The sequence below is a fragment of the Hippocampus zosterae genome, chromosome 4 (genome assembly GCF_025434085.1).
Source record: "Hippocampus zosterae strain Florida chromosome 4, ASM2543408v3, whole genome shotgun sequence".
Lineage (NCBI taxonomy): Eukaryota > Metazoa > Chordata > Actinopteri > Syngnathiformes > Syngnathidae > Hippocampus > Hippocampus zosterae.
In genome coordinates, this window is record NC_067454.1 from 6,838,595 (window position 1) to 6,859,838 (window position 21,244).

Sequence of the window (21,244 nt, forward strand, 5' to 3'; positions counted from 1 at the left end):
CCAAGATTGACTTTTCAAGCAGCCAACCTCCCACGATCGACCGCTCCATGCGCGCGTACACACACACGGACACACGCATGCCATGATAAGCAATCGCCATAACCGACCCGAACATGAACGAAACAGAATAATAAACCAGATTCAAGGCAGGTAGATCTCGAGATTGTAAAAGAAAATAATTGTACGGTGGAAACTGTAGAATCAATCATCATTCTAGCTCCCGTGTACCGTTGTCAAGTGCCGCTGCAGAACCCCTTTTTTGCTCACGCCATTGCTGCATTGCAGTTCAAACGAGCTTTGTATGACAGTAGACGGCAACAACAACAAAAAATTGATATATATCAATCGACTCTGATTGTGAGTTCCAATCAACTGTTGACCGCCACCAAATGTGAAAGATAACCTACTTATATATACCTGTATATATATCTATAGATAGATATATATAGATAGATGGTATACAGATAGTAGACAGTATATAGATCCGAGGTGGGCAAACTATGGCCCGCGGGCCGAATGCGGCCCGTTAGTCTTTTTAATCCGGCCCGCCGAAGGTTGGTCCACAATTTAGGTTCAATGTGAATGATTGCATTCATTTCAACATTTCAATTGGACTTGTAATGACAGGCATTTCACCTCCAGGTGGCGCATTGACTTGAAGTTGCAGAACACGGAGGGGGGGGGGGGGGCGGTGGGGGGATCTTTTTGACCACCTAGTACCTCTGTATCGCTCTACTTCTACTGGTCTGATCACAACCCATCTGCAGCAATGCACAGGCTAAAATAGATCATCAATAACACTGTTGTCATTAAAAAAAATATATTAATACAGGGCAGCCCGGTAGTCCAGTGGTTAGCACGTCGGCTTCACAGTGCAGAGGTACCGGGTTCGATTCCAGCTCCGGCCTCCCTGCTTGGAGTTTGCATGTTCTCCCCGGGCCTGCGTGGGTTTTCTCCGGGTGCTCCGGTTTCCTCCCACATTCCAAAGACATGAATGGTAGGCTGATTGAACACTCTAAAATTGTCCCTAGGTGTGAGTGTGAGTGTGAATGGTTGTTCGTTTCTGTGTGCCCTGCGATTGGCTGGCAACCGATTCAGTGTGTCCCCCGCCTACTGCCCGGAGACAGCTGGGATAGGCTCCAGCACCCCCGCGACCCTAGTGAGGATCAAGCGGCTCGGAAGATGAATGAATATTAATACAGTACTTTCATGCTTTTGTTCTGTTGATGTTTGATATGGACTGTCAACAAATGCAGTTTTTTTTTAAATAGCTCGTGCTGACCTGGCCCTTCTGTCAAATTTTAAAAGTCAATGCGGCCCCCGAGCCAAAAAGTTTGCCCACCCCTGATATAGATGGATATATAGTTGTTTTTTGGTGGTGGGGTGTTTGAGACTGATAGATGCGTAGGTTGTAGTAAGCACTCCTGGGTTTGATAATATAATGGATTGATAGATTGATTGGATGGGTGTTTTGAAAAGAAGTATAACAGATCGAATGATTGGACGGATGGAATGAGTGGCTAGTAAGATGAGAGGTTGAATCCATAGTTGGAAGATAGTTTGGAGAAATGATCAATTTCATGGATAATTAGATGGATGGATCAATTGATTGAATACATTGATGATAGCTGGATGGTATACGGAAGGCTGGTTGGATGATTGATTTGATGGATTAAGGGGATTATTGGAAGGATTATATTGGATAGATGAACAGTCAGGCTGTGCTTTTGATTGGATAGTTTTATGAATGGATTGAATCGATTGATGGTGAGTTGGATGGAGAGACAATGAGGGAATGGATTTTTTAAAAAAATGTTTTATCTGATGTAAGCAATGTACTGTACTAATCTGTAAAATAATGTTAGGCTGCTCATGTGAGGCCCAGTTCATCTGCGCGACTATATTTTGCATGTCAGAGCTTCCTGTCAGGGTTAAGGCTTTGTCTTTGATAATATAAAATAAAGCAACATAATAGAGTACATTGCAATGACAGGCGGGGGAGGTCGTCTTCATGCTTGTTGGCAGGGATGATAATTGGCTCAAAGAAAAGGCCAGTAGGGGGAATTACATTACAGCCATAATTATCTTTCTATTTGGACTCGGCCTACGCACTTGTCAAGTTGGTTTCCGCTCAAACAGAACATCCGTGTTAAGAGGAGAACAATTTAGATATAAGAGGTTTTAATGTCAGTGGAGGCTATCAAACCTGGGTTTGGGTTTTCAAGTAGCGTCGGGAGCTAGCGATGCGCATTTTACGTGAGGATATTACACCCACCGGGTTCAGGTTTTTAAACGGGGTCAAAATTTCAAGTTTATTTTTTCAAATTGGGATTATGAACGGAGATTGATTTTTCAAAAAAAGGTCAGTGGTTCAAATTGATGATTCAAACCTGGGTTAGTGCGTCAAAATAATGGTTCATGGTAGAGGGCATGATTTGAGTTTGAAATAGTTATATCACACATGGTTTAGGATTTTTCAAATTAGGGTTTCAAGATTGTGTCGAGCTTCCAGTAAGGGTTAGGGTTTCATATTAATGTTTGAAACCTGGGTTAGAGTTCCAAAGTAGAGTACTACGATTGGGTTGGGGTCTCCAATTAGGGTTTCAAATCAGGGTGGTTTAACAAATGAAGACTAGGTTTTGAGCCTGTGTCAAGCTATCAAGTCATGGGTTTGAAATTGGAGCTTCAAGACTGGATTCGGTTTTCTAAATTTGTAGTTTCAAGTCTGGGTTAGGTGCCCTGCGATTGGCTGGCAACTGATTCACAGTATCCCCCTGGGATAGGCTCCAGCACCTCCCGCGACCCGAGTGAGGATCAAGCGGTTCGGAAAATGGATGGAAGTCTGGGTTAGGGTTTCAAATTGGACTTTCAAGCGTGTCGAAGGGTTCAAACTAGCGGTTGAAGATCGGGTTTCAAGCATCAGTTGGGATTTTAAGCATGTGTTTGTTTCTGGGGGGTTTTTTCCACAAAATGGGCATCCAAGCCTGTGTTCGCCTTGTAATTAGGATTTGAACCCCCAGTCAATCCGACGAGTATTTCAGATCCATGTAATGGGTTTTCGAAAAAAGCATAAGCGTTTCCAATTACGGCTTCAACTTAAGAGTTAAACCCTGGGTTACGTTTTTTAAAATTAGGGTTCCAAGGCAAATAAAAATGAACTATTGACTTGCCTTACAGCTAAACGAGGAAGAACAATTCAGCTTCCCCAACATTCTTGTTTGGCCTTGGCAGAGGTCTGCGCTCCGTGAAATGCTTTAGTCATTCGATGATTGTCTGTCTTACGCGTGAGCCTGTTTCACCATTGACTACGAGCGGTACATCTTGTCATAGATGCACCACGGACCGCGGCTGTGTGCCTACTCGCCATCCGCACGCCCCCGCGCAAGCTGTCACTCAACATTACAGACTGCTGTCTATCTCTTAATTGACTGACGCTGTGAAGAACGAGAACTTGAATTGCTTTCCTCGTCTTGGCACCTTAATGGGCCCTTAGTATCTGCGTTGCTGACGTGATGATAATGAGGGATCCCCGCCTTGTCTCCGTCAAGCCCACCTTCGGCGAGTTCCAGCATTCCAAACAAAAAAAAGTCATAATGAGACACCCCAATGTGGGATAAGCTCAATTTGAGGTTGTTCGTTCCTCTTGTTTGACTTGCGTAGACATGAAGAGGCGGCAGGGCGCTTGTGGCATTGCCTGTTTGAGTGACAGTCGCTTTGTGGAGCATTTTACTCACTTTGTTACATAACCGTTTGCTACTGTAACCTTGTGACTATTTGCTACTGTAACCTTGACGACAATAGTCACATGTGCGGAAAGTGTTCAGTGGTCTTTCCTCTGCCCATGTGTCTTTGTATGAGTGTCTATCCTCTTTTTATTTTAGTGTTGCCATTCCACTTGGGTGAAATGAAACGAACCGAGTGTTGGATGGGCGAACGGGGGGCGGATACGTAGGCGGGGAGGGAAAATGGACAGATTGGTGAACAAAGGCATGTGGTCGGATTGATAGTTTGGTAGACTGATGGCTGATGGATGGATAAATCAAAGATATATCAATGGAGTAAAATTAAAATTGCTAGATACTGACTTATTTTCTTTTCTTTGCTTTTTTTTTTGGTTTTTGTAACTCATTCCTTTTCACCTCCCTACTCCAGTGACGTGCCAACTTAGTGGAGCAAATAATGATTTCAAATTCTATTTCATTTCCTCGGGTAGCTTGTTGACTTTTGCTCCGCTAAAAAAAAAATATGCATGAAGTGAAATCTTAAAAGGGATTTAAAAATGGCTTGAACTCATGAGCCATTCTTGTCGCGAGAAAAAGAAATTGTCGTTGCGCCACATCTTCATTTGCTCTCAATGAATGGACCTTTTTTTGCAACGAGCCCTTTCAGAAATGGACAAAGAGAAAGAAGAATCCCGCTGAGGATATTAAAATGTAAGAATATTAAAAAACGTCTCCTTTGGGGGACACGAGGTGGCGGCTATGAAGTGGAGAATTTTAATAACAATACAGTATTGCCCTGGCTGTTCATCATAATAAAAAAAGGCGGGTGGAGGGAGGGTGGGGGTGATTATTTATTGCTTTATGAAGCACATCGTGGCTCAATGAAAAGACATCCCCGCCCCTAAAAAAAAAAACCCACCAAAAAACAATGGCAGGCTGTCATAATTTAGTTAATCTCGATTAACCGACTTGGTCAACCATCGTAAAAATGTCAAACAATAAAACTTTGAATGTCCCCACTTACATCACATTTTTTCACCTAATGTCTTCGAAAAACAACACGCAGAGTTAATCCTTTTATGTTCGGTGAACTGACGTCTTGCACGTTGCACTTGGAACCACATTATGTTCCTTGAAGTACATTTATACCCTTTTAATGCACCTTCTTCCCCGCTTTCAAGTCTTTTTATGCACGGTTATAAAGCCCTTCACCAGCTTCATGATATGTCCTTTGAATTCATTTAGAGCCATGAATGCGCACTTTGCTGGTCAACCACACCATGACACTTGAGCCCTAATTTTAGTGCCGCATTTGTTTTGATTGTTTTTAGCTATGATACGGAATTATTAGTTTTGGATTTGTTAGGGCGGCCGGTAGCCCAGTGGTTAGCACGTCGGCTTCACAGTGCAGAGGTACCGGGTTCGAGTCCAGCTCCGGCCTCCCTGTGTGGAGTTTGCATGTTCTCCCCGGGCCTGCGTGGGTTTTCTCCGGGTGCTTCGGTTTCCTCCCGCATTCCAAAAACATGCGTGGCAGACTGATTGAACACTCTAAATTGTCCCTATGTGTGAGTGTGAGTGCGGATGTTTGTTCGTCTCTGTGTGCCTTGTGATTGGCTGGCAACCGATACAGGGTGTTCCCCCGCCTACTGCCCGAAGACGGCTGGAGCTCCAGCACGCCCTTGTGAGCGTATTGGAAAATGGATGGATGTTTCATATTCTTCAAAAATATTTCTTAACTTCTACCTCTCACACAACACAGATGCACTTATCATTTATTTACAGCACTTTGTGTCAGCATGAGTTGTTTTTAACATGCAATGTCAATAAAATTTAATCCAGCATGTGACATGTTTGTTTGCATGTTCTCCCCGTGCCTGTGTGTGTCTTCTCCGGGTACTCCGGTTTCCTCCCACATTCCCAAAATATACATGGTCAGTCAATTACACACTCTAAATTGTCCCTATGTGTGAGTGTGAGCGCGGATGTTTGTTCGTCTCTGTGTGCCCTGCGATTGGCTGGCAACCGGTTCAGGATGTTCCCCGCTTACTGCCCGAAGACAGCTGGGATAGGCTCCAGCACCCCCCGCGACCCTAGTGAGGATCAAGTGGATCAAAAAATGGATGGATGGAAAAATCTTTGGGACTGAACATGAAAAATGTACTTGGAGTCCATTTTAGGCCCATACATTTCAGTGCCTGAATTTTGGGTGCATCCCCAATTCCAGGGTATAAGTGTACCTTTCGTTGTGGCTTTTTTGTCCAGTACATCGTGTGTGTGTGTGTGTGTGTGTGTGTGTGTGTGTGTGTGTGTGTGTGTGTGTGTGTGTGTGTGTGTGTATACAACATGCTTAGCAAGGGTGGAGGTACACTGACCTTTTATCTGATGGATTGTTTTCTCCCAAATGAAGACATGAGGGAGGCAGCGAGGCTGATGGAGGAAGGTCTCTGGGCGTGCGTATGTGTGTGTGTGTGCGTTTGTGAACGTTTGTAGGGCCGCAGTACCTGGAGATGAGCTTCTGCTCTGCCATGTAATTATGTACTCCTGTATTGCCTCCCCTCCAATATCTTGGCTTCCCTCCCCTGGTTCTCATTCTGCTGCAAGCCCACGGCTGAGCCGCAGGTGGTGGCAATCTTGGCCTGTCCCGCCACGCTATACATACACACACACACACAACACGCACACAATTTTGGGGTAGAGGGCAGCCGGCCAACAACAGGGCTTTACTTCTCAAATGAGAACAAACATGCTCACAATCGTGCTGTGCCTCTGCAGGACACACACACACACACACACGCGCCTACACACACACACACACACACACACACACCCACACACACACACACACACACACACACACACACACATTGCGTTCATGCATAAAAGCATAAACAAAGAAACGGACACACACACACACATACACACACGCGCACACACACACATGCACGCATGAACACACACCCAAATTCAATATTTAGCCATGACAGCAGGTGTTAAGAAGGCAACATCTAGTGTACGTCATCTTGGGTACTAAGTGCATGTGTGTGTGCGTGTGTGTGTCTGCTGTGCACCATCTGCTGCACACACTGTAGGTATGATCGTCACTCATAACCTGTTTTCGTTTGGATTTTTTTAGCATTGCCAATCTCGTAGGAAAATGTTAAGAAATTTTAAAAATGCAGGAAAGAAGGATGGATAGACGATTCATATTTACACCGCATAAGAGAAGTGTGCTGTTAAAAATCCTGCCAAATTGGATTGACAGCGTGCTGTCAGATGTCAATCATATTGGACTAAGATCTAAATCTTACATACCTTACATGTGCTTCCCTGCATGTTTCAGCCGTGAAAATCTCTTTGCTTCAATCAACCAGTGTCTGGAGTATACTTCACTGTGGGCTTTTTACACCCCAAAGAGAAGCTAGCTGATGAGCTAACAGGAGGCTCCACAGACATGATACCGCTGATCCGATCTGTCCCGCTGCATCACCTCCTTGATTTGTGTTATTTAAATTGGTGTGTAGGTCCAGAGAATAAAGACACTTCAAGGAAAATCTGCCATTTTATAAACGAACTTAATTTAGCCTATAGCTCACATGATATGACAGACATTTTGAACTTAATTTAGCCTATTGCTCACATGATATGACAGACCTAGCATGTGCTACCTAGAAGCTAGCACATGCTTCCTGCTAGCTTCCTACCCACAGTTCTTTGCGAATTAAAATCTTGCGAACCGCACACTGTAATGGTAGCAATTTAGTGATGGGTGATGGGGAACTAATGCCAAGCGATCTTTTAGCTTAGCCCCAAATTCCAGAAAACTGAAATGGTGAAAGGCAGTTTCATGATCTCTCCACAATTCAATGCTACAGAGTTCAGACTTCAGCAGGCCCCTACCAGCATGTCAAATGTATTAGCGGAGTGGAGGGGGGGTGGGATCTCTGAATTCACTTTAGAGGGTCTTTAACTTCCTTTTCCTTCAAGGGTGTTCAAAATACAATGTCAGTGTTACCTTCATTGTGTAGCTATTATTTGGCGGTTGAGAATTGTATTGCTCAAGTTTCTTTTTCTTCTGTGGCAACTTTTAGTTGGTAATAAGTGGTTGAAACTTGGGTTTAACATTACTTTAGCGGAAATCCTCCATGAAGGCAAAATTCCATCCTTAACTTTTGCTGGTTTGTTAAATGCCACAAAAGTTTGAAGAGGTGTCCGAAGCAGCGTGGGAGGAAAAACTCTGGCTGACGGGAGGTGCGTCTTGTTCCTGTGGCATTTTGTTTTTTTGTTTTTTGGTTATTGTTCCATCTCACAAATGTGGAATGTGGCCTTTGATCACTCAGGTGAATCAAAAAGTCAGAAAAGCTAGCAAGGTTATGTAAGGCGAGGTGTTCATAGTCCTCATCCATCTTGGATGGATTCCAAAAGCAACTAGTGCGAATGAGAGCAAAGCATCCTGACCGGGCAGCCAGCTTCACTACGTGTGGGCGCCACTCTCGATAATTTTTTTTTCCATCGTTTCTTGGCAGCTCCGAAGTGTGAACGCTGTTTAATATGCACACGCTCACACTGAAGAAGCCATCTGCTGCCATATGACTAAGCAGAATTATCCAATCCTCCATTTTTCATATTTGATTGCTGGATGCTTTCTGTAGTCATGTTGGCAATGGCAGGCCATGCATTTGATACCAGAGCCTGAGATCGGCTTTATCAGACTTAATCCACCAGTTAATATCAGCACTATCACTTGAAAAGTATACTTTGCTCCTAAGCATGAAAATTCCGAATTATTCACGAAGCGGTATATTCGTTTTTGTTCCCCGCGGTTCAATTAGCATGCTCTCTCGCTCCTCATCGTTCTCACGACATGTTTTTTTAAATTAATTTAATGGACTATGCTCACACCAGAAGGCCACCTTTCCGAGTCGCGGCACGCCATTTAGAGTTTCAAAACCGAACAAAACCCAGTGTTGCGTCACGTTGACGTAACTTTTCAAAGGATGGAAGACAAAACAACTCAATGGAATTTAGTGGTGACCACACACCACTCAGCAGGGCACCATGAGCTTTAACACTGATTGTCTCCTTGACGACTGCCACAGTGTTGCAGGATCCACAAAGTGAGCTCGATAAAGGTTGGGAACCAGTGAAGCATGGCGTTGATGGAGGAATTATTTGGAGGCCATGTCTGAATAGCTCAACTCAACTGTATTTATATACTTTAAAACAACCCCCGCTGTATACAAAGTGCTGTACATGGAGCAAATATCATATGTACAACAATAAGCAATAAAAAAATAAATGAATAACAAAGATGGTAGAAAGCACAAAAACAGTACAACTAAGATCAAGTCTGAGTCATGCTGAGTCAAAAGCCAAAGAATACAAATGAGTTTTGAGATGAGTTTTAAAGAGCGAGGAGGCTTGCCGAATGTTCAGTGGGAGGTCATTCCAAAGAGAGGGAGCCGCAACGGAAAAGGCTAGATCCCTCTGAGCTTCCGCATAATGTCTGATGCGCAAACGTGAGGCACCGGACAGGTATGTAAGGGCGGAGGCGCTCAGAGAGGGAAGGTGGAGTGAGGCCATTTAAAGGTTTGAAAACAAATAATAGGATCTTAAAAAGAACTCTAAAATGTATATGGAGCCAGTGAAAGGATGCCAGAGTAGCAGTTATAGGCTCCCTCTTAGGAATACCAGTCAAGAGGCGAGCAGCAGCATTATGGACCAACTGGAGATGCTTAATGGAGGATTGTCTGACTCCAAAGTAACAGTCATCCAGCCGGGGTGTGATGAAGGCATGAATTACTGTTTCAAAGTGCTCACGAGTGCTCGTGAGATAGAGCAGATCACGTTTTGCAGCAGCATTCCATTTTAATTGCCATCCACAATTCTCTTTCAGATGCTTCGCTGGGACGTGACAAAAATAATCACATCCTCTCAATGAAAGACAATTCAATATGTTTTTTGATCCTTGTGATGCGATATGATTCAAGGACGGTCCAGACCAAAGTGAAACGATTTGGATTCAGCGAGATTCCAATTCGATACAGTAGGCTGCAGTTCAATTTGACAGGGTATGATGCAGTGGAATACTTGCTTTTATTTTACAATATGAATAAATTTGTCGGTACTCTAAATGGGGTGTGTCTTTCACAGATTTATATCTACCGTACAGATAGATAGATAGATGCCAACATGAGCCCTCTGCCTCCTTGTGACTAAAATGTGTCACCTAACCATTCCCACCAGCCATGTCTACTTTTGTAAATCATTCTGCTTTACTTCCCCACTCTTTTAACATCCCGCTATATTATTTTGGGCTAAGCAGGTCATTCATTTATTCATTACCAGACCAATCCCCAGCTGGCCACCGCTCCTGGCTGTCAGCCCGTGGCCTGGAGCTGAAGCTTTAATAACCTTTAAAGTGTTTGTCATTAATAATGCCTCATACGCTGCTGCTGTGGCTGCTGACATGATGCACGACGCTGATCCATCAAGCGATGTGGGTTTGTGGGCCGCCGTCATTAGCAGGCGCTGCAGTCAGAAAGCCTGTCTCCTCCTCTTTGACTGTTTGCTTTGAAATCTTCTCCCAGGATGGTAATCACCTGACTGTCAATCAAAAATGCCTCGTCTCTATTTGAGTGACGATCAGGACATACAGTAATATAGGTCTGTTAAGGTCTCAAATGCAGAGTTGTTTTTTTTTTAAAATCATGTGTGGCCAACTACATAATCTGCAAGATGAGATCTTATGAGCCTTTTTGTTTGCGCAAACTCTGTGTGCGCTCCAACTGCCCTGCTTTTAATGCAATTGAGTGATGCCGCCACAATTGGCTGGGACTCGACGATGTTCCATCCCACAACGGCACACAACAGCGCAAACGACCCCTTGCGCCCAATTCTATCTGCGCCAATTCTAGCAAAACTGCACTTTAAGAATGAATACAGAGCCCCTTGTGTCAATACTTTTTATAAACTCTATCATTCAAATTACCCAAAAAAAACATTTTTATTCATACTATATAAATCGATGCTCATGTCAAAAGCTTTTTTTTTTAAATTGGGTCTGGGAGTATGCATGCACAAGGGGAAAAAGAAAACCTTTGCAATCCTAAGTCAAGCAGAGAAGAAACAGGCTTTTGGAATGACAGAATGTGAATGAGTGACCTGAATGGAGGGATGATGATAGAGTGAGAGGCAGCAGAGAGACCACGTTGTCATCCCCACATCTTCTCCTTCTCTTTGACTCCCTTGTCATATTTAGGTCATGTATTGTTACACTCGGCTGCTGTCTACGCGTATGGCACCCACAGACACACACACACTATTAGTTTTATTTTGGAATAACTTTCTTTTCGCCCCAGCTCTGTCTTTCAGTGTCATGTCATCACTGTCTGCACTTCACTTTTTCTCGTCTTTTTTTTTTTTGTGCATCTCATAACACTGTCAAAGTTGTGCAACTTGGAAAAAGTGCCGCAGCAGTTGCCAATCATGGGCACGTTTTTTCCAAAATGCATGTAATGTGTTATATGGAACTAATTACTGTCTTTTGAATGTCATAGTAGCATATGTAATTTGTCATTTATAGCGTATGACATTTGTTGTAGTTTGAAAACAAACAGTACCAGCAGGGAGCATTTTATAGGTCACAGAAAGTGGAGTTTGCACATCACACTGTTAAAAGGGGAAATTTTGAATAGTCTAATTCTCAAACTTGCCTTTCTTTTGGAACTTTTGCTCCAACTAAGCGCTACAAAACAAAACAAAGAAAACACAAACACACACACACAAAAGCGATCCATTCCGACAAGGCAGGGAAAGCTCACTTATGAAATTGCCCAAAGTGGCTGTGCTGAGAACACTGATAAAAATAAGCTTAAAGTTTTAGGTCAGCGGCATCAAACGGTCGGCAACAGCGGCTGCATATTAATAACAAACCGTATCTTTTACCTGAAACGACTGACTGCAGAGTTGAAACGTACAAAGACTCAAGAATGAGCTTGGACTGTGCCGCCATTCACCCCCACATCAACTGATTTAAGTCAACTTCTATTTTTATCACGCTCTAATCGTGGGGGCGGGAAAACAGTTTTATCGGGTGTGAAGGCAAACAACATTTTTTTTAAATTCTGATAAAAAGCAGCCAGACTGAGTAAAAATGTGCAACATTTGTCTGAAAGTACTGTCAATGAATAGGATGAGATGTTCAATGGTTCACAACTTGGCTTTTTATAAAGAATTATGAGGACCAGAATGAAATGAGGGAAATGAATGACTAGAATAAAGAACAATGTCAGTTTATCCCTGTAAAATACAAAGGCAGTAGATAAACTGACTTTCATATTAATTCATGCATCATTTGCCTCTACCTCAATATTCAAATCTGACATTTGTTGTAAGAAATATGAATTGTAGAAAAAGACATTAGAAAAGGACTTTGAAACAAAAATGGCAATTTATAGGAAAATGGCAATCAGATGATTTTCCATGACCTATAACTCATAATTTTTTTGCATGAGGAAACACATGTTTGCAAGTCGGCCATTTTGGTTTGAATCTGACATTTTAACCAAATTCCAGTTCTTGTACTATGAACTGCAACCGTGTAATTTTCCCACCTGTTTGTTTGTAAATCAACTTTCACTTGATTGAATTTCTCATGTGTTGGTCATAATTTGTGTTATTATTACCAATACAGTATACAATCACAATTGAGTTCCATCCAATAGATGCCTCCCGCACACGGGCGGTTCTGGATCAATTTCACTGAGGGGGCCGGGCTGGGGCCAGGGGTTTTGATGGGCGGGGTACATTCAACCCAGGGCTAAAAAGACAGATTCGAAATCTTTTTTTATTTCTTCAAACATTGTAAATTGGAGTCATAACATTACAGTGATAAGAAAAAAACAGTATTAGGAGGGCTAAAATGTCTGCAAGCGTAACAATACGCCGTGTCCATCTGTTGAGAATATTCAAGCCAGGGGATGATATGGTACCAGCCTGCCGGGGGACAAAAATTGCAAATACACTGAAGCGATATGTTTTACATGCACATAATTATCCAAATTTTAAAAGGCAATGTCTTATATATTGATCCTGTTAAATAAAAATTAAAATATAAAGGGAGACTAAAAAAGTTACACACATACACACGCACGTCGTGGTAATTTCCTTCTCTGCGGACTGCTTCTCATTTTCCCGCTCATTTTTAAGTGGTGCAGCGCACTAAAGGGTCCGACGAGAATGTTAAATCACGCACTTTGGTTCCACCTTTCGCGCCGGCGACTCGGCGCGATTGCGTAATCTACACTCGGAGGGGGGGCCAGAATCAGTGCTACAGGGGCACTGGCCCCCGTTGCCCCCCCCCCCCCCCCCCCTCTCCCCCCGCCTCTGCTCTCGCATCCTTCAGCAGCTGAGTAAATAAATGTCCTCCTGGCTCCCCTTTGTGCCTCTAATGCTTCCAATTTCCAGCCATATTGTTTGTTTACATTTGCATCATACTTCTGGGCCAGTGTTCGATCCGGCTTGTGTTCCCATGACAACTCGGGTCAGAGTCCTACTGTTACGACGATAACAGCTTCTACTGAATAAATTTTAAAAAACAACAAAAAAGCATGCATTATCCAATATCACTTCATTGGTCACAAAAATGTTATTTATTTACTATAAGTAACTAAAGGAAGGCAATTTTTGAGTTAGGTCTGACACTGTTTTTAATTTTTTGGGGGAGTGCGGGATCCAAAACTGATGTCAGTTTTTGTAAATGTGAATCACTATCGACAGAGGTACGTCTACTCACGAGCTTTTCTTCAGATGAAATGTTCAAGTTCCGAAATATTTCAACAGGAAAATATTGCCTCTTGTTACGAAAAAACATGTCGAGAAACGAAAGGTAAAAATACTGTACCGTCTGCTTTTCGCAGCTCCAAGTTCCCTGAATGCAACATACTCATAACTTCCCTGTCATTGGCTACTACCGAGCATCATCCTGGCATCCCATTGGCGAAGACGGACTTCTACCGATTGTGTCGATGTGTGTGGATAGACGGATATGTATCTATGCAGCGCCTTTACATAGTTTTACGTAAATGAAAAAGTGTTCACTAGTCAGCTCACTATGCTGATGTTTGCCTTGGACATTTTCAAAGGATTGTTCAAAGCCTTCAAAAGCAAACGTACGCAGTTAAAAGTTAAATGACCATAGTTTTTATTCTTTACTCTATTCATGGTCTATCAAATTATGCACAACTCTCATTTATTGTGTAATAATCTAATTGTAACATGTATTTGTTACATATTTCGATGCATTTTTGTGCTTTAGGAAACATTTATGCCTGAACTTTGAGGGCTCTTGGAACAAGTTAGGGCAGTTACATGGAACACGCGTCTCTACTTCCAAAGTTTTCCAGTTAAGAAATTTCTTCCAGAACCAATTCATTTACTAAGTAGAAGTACCACTGTACTTATCCGTCCAGTTTTTTGGAGGTATAAGATTGACATTTTTTTCCATTTATATGAAGTAAATGTGTATGTACTGTATGTCAATAAAAGGCGGATATAGAATAGCTTCGAGCTTTGAAAACTTTATTTTAAAAAAAATAATAAAAACAGCGTAAAACAGGTAGGTTTAGAGAGCCAGCACATTCCTTCCCTTCCTTTTCCCCTCCATTTTCTTGGCCATGGCCAAGGAAGAGAGGGACGACGGAGTTGTAATGAGCAGGATTACCAAGGGAGAGCGGCGCAAATGGTGTCGGTATCAAAGGAGTGGCAAGACGGCGCCAGCTATCTAGACAGCTGGCCTATTCTTTTATTCATCGCTCGCCCGCCCACAGTGACTCAGCTCACTCTCCCGCTGTCAGAGTCTGTCATTTTCCATTAGTAAGTCTGCGCTTCTACTACTAAGCCTCTTGCTTTTATGATTGATTGGATGCGTATGGCCCCCTAGTCATTACTATACGCGTTTCGGGCATGTTATTTGAATCAGACAAATGAATATATTTTTTCGTAATGGCGCGTGTACAAATAGTGGGGTCCTGCCCACTTGTTAAGTAAGAACTGCCGCTTGCATGGGTTAGAAAGCTTTTTTGTTTTTTTTCCCCCTCCCTCTCTAGGCTCTACTTTCAAAGCTGCTCTACTGTTCAGAATTTTGAAAACTATCCAGACTGTGTCTCGTTTTTAGAAGTAGGCATGTCTGAATATGATGTTTCAAGGACACATGGATCGAACAGGAAGTGGGCGGTTTTGTTTCGAGCCAATTATTTTTCTTGCAATCGGAAACCGTTAGCCAAGACCGGTGATTCCCAAGCAGGCTGTCGTAGCCCACTCGTGTGCTGTGGGATGCTTGCCAGTCTTTTTTACTTCGGCAAATGAGCTCCAAAGCATTTTTGCCTCTGCCATCCAGTGTGAGTGGAGCATGGCGTCAAAGTTTGACGATCAGCTTGAGAATTAGCCAGTGAGTGCAAGAGCTTCCCGTTAGGAAAACAAAAATCAGCCCTGCCTTTGTTGTCACTGACGTTTCCCGACAGTTCAATCGAGATCTGTCTTTTGTTAATTTAGTCAAAGACCTTTCGATGCTGAGAGGCTCTGCTAGCATCGCTTTTTTCCAGGGGGAAGACAGACGATAGGGCAGAAAGCGACGTCCAGAGTTCCAGATAAGGTGGTGGGAGGATGAGAATGCATATCCTGTCAGCCAGGGAAGAGAAAGGGAGAAATCTGATGCGGGAGCGGCTGGTAGGAGGACAGGATAGAGGAGAAGCAGGTTGGCCCGATGGATATGAGGGAGAAGAGAGAAAACGAAAAGTGTGCAAACGAGATCCCGTCACAGAGCTTCGAAAAAAGTTTGAAGATTTCTGTCAACAACCGCGGGCCAAATCTTCACTGACCATCTGGAAGACAAACACCGCTGACGTTGATGGCTTCCTTCTGATGTCGTCATCTGCAGTGGAACGTGTGTGTGTGTGTGTGTGTGTGTGTGTGCTCATGTCAAAGCACTGTTGAAATATAAAATTATTGCTTTGGTGCCATCCTGTGGCACCTTGGTGCCAAGGCAATATGTTTAACTGTGGGGGAGGAGCTTCACAGATTGTCCAATCGAAAGGCAGCGTTTTTTTTTTGTGGTTGTTTTGTTTCTTTTTGTCATCTTGTGGCATTTATAGGTGTTTTTTTATTAAGGTGAAAAGGGGAAATGTAGGTGACAATTTCCAGTGTCACCACTAACGTAGTTGTTTCCGAGTGCAAGAAGCATGAAGTAAATTTGGTTTAGCGCGTACACTTTTGATTTTATCACCTCTCAACCATTGGCCGTTTTTGAACGGGGGCGAGCAATTTCATTCTGAATTTGCCCAAGCGAAGAACTGTCCAGATATAGCTTTTAATCAAGGAATAAAAATGGCTACACTCCATACAATGCACTTTTAGTAACCAACTAGAGTTGTCTAAGTCAGAGACAAAGCCTTTCATTGATATTTGATTGCACTCTTCATGGTACTCCCAGCTCCCAATTTTCATTCGTAAACTCTTTCCAGTCCGAAGCCTCGACTCTTGCGGTTTTGTGTTCGCATGTTTTTGAGTCAGAAAGAAAATTCTCATTGGCACTGTATTCAATTGCACATTCCCTCGACAGCAACTCCACATTTTGTTGGCATTCCATTCCAGTTCTCCGAATCAGAAAGTCCAATGTTCATTAATATTGCATTGCACTTTTCCTAGTCGGGAGCGCCAATTTTTATCGCTATTGCTTTGCCCTTCTCATAGTTATAAACGCCATCTTTCATAAATATTCTGTTGCATCTTTCCCTGGTCAGAAATTCCGACTGTATTTTGTTGCAGTTTTTCCTCACCGGCAACATTCCATTGGTATTCCAAAGCATTTTTCCTTGTCCAAAAAAAAATTGAGTTTTCTGGGTCACATTTTCCAGCCGGAAAACTTGACTTTCATTGGTATTCTCTCCACTTCCCTTTGTCAGGAACTCCAACTTTCATTGCTATTCCATTGCGCTTGTCTTAGTGTGATGTTTCCGTCTGAGTTGCTTTATTGTATGGGATGTTGCGGTTTGAAGGATGCAGGTAATTCCCTCTTGAAGCTCTGGACAGGCATGATGCTAATGGGATGCTCTGACTCGAAGCTGGAAATCTTTCAATGGAAACGACTCTGAATGAGCCGAGCCTGACGTTTTGTACTTTGGACAGGCACGCAAACGTTTAGCCTTTTTTTCTTGACAGGAGGCACTTTGAAGAGTCTGCCCAATTCGACACATCCATAAGCGTGAGCACTGGCCAGCGTTGGCTTGTTCCTCGCTGTTTATCCCAAAAAGCATCATTTGTATGCTCCCGACTGCTCCCCCCTTCAGACACAAACAGCCTAGACAAAAGGCCACATGTCTAGTTTGTCAAATTAATCCACTGCTTCTTTAGGTAAATAAACCTGTCTCGTCTGCTAAATCCCGGCCTGTCCGCGGGAAGCGGAATGCTTTGATTGGTTGGCCCGATCTGTCAGCACGTAAACGCTCCTCCAATTATTTTCGCGGCCTCTCCGAGCACTGTCAAATTAGTGGCATATCCGAGGCGAGCGTGCCTCTCTGCTCACCTTTTTTTTTAGCGTTCTCCCTGACAGGCGGGCGAAAAGGAGTCTGACACGTCAGAAGCAGGGAAAGCACTCGGCCTCTGCGATCACTTTAAATGCAAAAGCCAGTGAATCAGACAGACGTTGACACCGGGCACTTTGCCTCAGAAAATTTGCCACTCAATTCTTTAAGCAAGACTACTTTATGGGCACTAGCAAGAAAAAAATATATATAAGGAAATGTCTGCAAATTGAGGCTCAGCTATTACAACTGCCATGTAGCAGATGGGCTATGCTGCTGAGTGCATTGCAGGGCAATTGTTGGCCGATCAAAAGTGAGTGACGGGCAATGGGCAATGTTACATCAGAATCCAATAAGGTGTGGATCCTGGAAAATGAAACTTTGAATTTTTTCACCCCCCCTTTGACAGCAAGTATTTATTACACATTTATTACACATTAAACAGCAGCTACAGAAAAGAGGGAAGGGCAAAGACAGGACAGGTAAACAAAGGGACAGAAACATGATGGATAAATACGAATGGATGGATGGATGTTGGATAGACTGGTAGAGAGACAAAGAGGACAAGATAGGATCCAGCATCATGAATTAAATAAATGTGAACTCTTATCTATCGGTCTATTCGGTTGGACTGATCGACTCCAGCAGTTTGCGGGATAATCGATCTGCTGGTCGTTCTGTCAGCTCTCTGCCGGTCTGTTTATCCATCTGTCCGATCCTTACAATGTGACTGTCTTTCCATCTATGCGTCTATCTTTCCATCTGCCTCACTACTCGTAGAATTGACTAGTCGATGCATCGACTCTACCACTCCACAATGACGGTTAGAGCTTGAAATCGATCGATTGGCAATCGCAAGCGTTTTGGTGGCCACAACACGGATGGCTCACTGAAATGAGAATGAAAAGAAAAAGGGTGAGTCGGTCAGTTTATCAAGCACATGGAAATATTTGACCAAAAATGAGATCAATGGCACGATCAGTTGCAAAATATGCAAGTCGATCCTGTCATATAATAAATGATCGTTTATTTCAGCCATTAAGCAATTTTCACCAAATGGCCTTCCTGAACAGTGGAAAGACATACTCGAGTGTCTGCTTGGACGACAAAACAACCTCAAGCTGTACTCAATCGATGCAGACTCTGTGCGAACTTGCTACAATTGAATATGGCAAAAACAACGGATTGACGAATACTAAGTGCGAAAGTTTTGCAGGGTTTTTTTTTTTACTCCTTTGCCTTATCTGTCAGAGGTTTTGCTTGGCAGAAGTTTGTCATTTTTGAGATGTTTTCCTCCTCATGGAACACACACACACACACTCAAAGACTGATGTGACAGCAGGTGTGTAAACTGCAGCCCAAACAAGCCTTGTTCTTAAATGATGCCTGCGCTCTGGGGACTCAATTTGAATACGAATTGAGGTGACAAACAAGGAGCAGAATTGAAATTAAAAAAAAAAAATTACCGATGCACAATTCAAGTGAATTTCACAGTGAATCTTTCATTTCAATTCCACTTCCTGTAATTCAAATTCATCTTCAATTCAACATCACATGGCTTGGAGCCAATTCACATACAAATTCATCCTCCCAATCTAATTGAATTTTGAATGTTGCACAGCCCCCCACCCCCGCCCCTTATCGGTGTTTATATATTTTATTACTTTTTTCAACAAACTGGCCACAGGCTGTTTGCATTGTTTAGCTTATGACTGTCGCCTGAGGGCAGAACACGGAGCACAGAAGTAGAGAGTACTTTTTCTTTGCTCCTGAGAACACACATTTGGACTGGGTTGGAAAGTAAATAAATCAGTGAAATAAAATAAGCGAGTGTTGATAACGAATGAGGATAACGAGCGAGAATGGAGGTCGGGGCTGAGGGTGGGGGGCGGTGGGGGCATACTGGAGGCTAATCAGGAGTTGCTGTGGCCCCGTGCAATGGTTTCTTGCTGGCGGGCATGTTGACAATGAAGGCTGGCGATGGAGATGCGGTTGCCTGGAGATAAAAAAAAATCCAGGTGATTCTCCGGTCCTCACTGAACGGTCGAATTGCTTTTTCTTAATTGGTCCACAGACACTTGCCTTTGTTGCCCTTGTGGGGGGACACCTTGTATTGTTAAGCAGCCTCTGAACTTGGAAAAAGCCACGTTTCTGTGCATAAAAACAGGCACGCAGCTCATGTGAAGAAAACGGAGCTTTGTCAATACTCCAAAATGTATGAGGGGGGACAGGGGGGCCAGATATGGAACAAATATATTCAAATCTCAGCTCAGTCAACCTCACTAAGTCATTTTAAATCCATGCTTAGAACACGTTTGACAAGTCAAACCCATTGAACCTCATACACACCATGTTGTTATTACAAAAATGTTTTTTTTTCTTGTATACCCTTCATATATGATTTTTTTTCTTCATTTATATGCAGATGTATAATGAGGTGAGAATGGCTTCATTATCGGATGATATGAGACTGTGCCTAATGAAGTGGCCCAACGGGTGTGTCATAATATATTGGATAGTTTTAGTCGACCTGCGTGCCGGTGTGATCGAGATCGGTTGTGTATGACGCTCAACTCAGAGCAGAGGTCGGGCAACGGAGTAATTCCGCTCTTCACCACGCCGCAAATCGAGGTGAACAGGGAGAGCACGGAGGCCTAACGAAGACATTTCGGTGTCCCTTCATGGCACCTTGGGTTGCTCCAAATGGGGCCGTTGTTATATTTATCCGTTCATCCGCTGTCGACCGCTGGTTTGGTTGCACGTCAAGCACCAGGCGCTCGTGGACAAACAAGCTTTTGCACTCTTTCTTCACGGAGAGAGGATCTGCAAATGATTCAACCGCCCCCCCCCCCCTGCCCCCCGAAAAAAAAAAACACACAAAAAAAACCCCCCAACAAGAACTGAATGGGGCTGCAGTAAAGGACTGGAAAAGCATTTTAAATGAAGAATGCCACAGCAACAACTAGTGGATTTTATTCACTTCAAACTACCGGTAGTTGAATAACTAACGTCTTTTCCAACACTTTTAGCTCACTTGAAAAGCGGGTGAGTTGTTTGACGCATCTTGATGGAAATACATCGAAATGAAAGCTGGCATTCTGAACTTTTGACTCTTATTAATCTGTTGTTCTGACGATCAAATGTCTTCAGGACACAACAAAAACAAAATGACCTTTCCGATTGAATATTTTTGGAGGGAATATAACATTTAAAAAAAAAACCACCAACAACAAAAAAATCAAGTTGTTGATTCTAGTTGTTGACCCAATATTTAATACCGGGTGGCTTCTGACTTTTTGCGGGACTGTGTAACTAACTGGAGTGCTTCCTTTGTGATTGTAATTTCCTTTGTTGCTGTATCACATGAATTCCAGTACACTCCCGTTTCTTCCTGTGTGATCGTCTTAATCCTTTTGGTTACTTTCTGTGTAACTGCCTTACTTTCGGCGTGCGTGCGTGCATGCGCTCGTCCAAGGTCATGAGCCGTGCAGTGTCCAAATAAGATTACTGCCAATTAAGAGCCCAGCGTGTCTCGCCTCTCCTCAGCTAATTCACACAGTCGGCATTTGTTTACATATACCCGCCCCATCCCACAAGACCTTTAGTTGCCATGGCAACATGCCCCTATGCCTGTTCGCGTCCTCGATATCCTCGAATGCACCCAGAGAAAGATCCGTCGAAATGAATCGTCGCATCGCTGATGCGTTTCCAGTCACTTCCCATCCGTGTCGTTTTGTTGTTTCTACTCCTGCTGTGCTCATGTTTGAATAAATAAATAGCGCGCTGACAGAAAAAAAAAATAATGATAACAAAGGATAACCCGGTTTGGATTTCTATTAATGGAAAGAATGCTTGGAATGTTGTTTCTTCACAGGAGCAGTCTTCAAACGTCGCACGTTATCTCCTTTGAGTCGCATCCCATCTGAAATAGATCAGATATGAGCC

General features: G+C 43.1%; 1 protein-coding gene and 1 long non-coding RNA gene across 3 annotated transcripts in view; both read left to right on the forward strand.

The window, feature by feature from the left end:
* The window catches only part of chst8 (carbohydrate (N-acetylgalactosamine 4-0) sulfotransferase 8), a 136,585-nt gene that overhangs the window by 97,166 nt on the left and 18,175 nt on the right, over positions 1-21,244 (forward strand). The gene's annotated exons all lie outside the window — the stretch shown is intronic.
* LOC127600067 (uncharacterized) lies at positions 11,281-13,328 on the forward strand. Its single transcript, XR_007962244.1, has 2 exons — positions 11,281-12,465; positions 13,126-13,328. It is a non-coding gene; the product is annotated as an uncharacterized LOC127600067 (long non-coding RNA).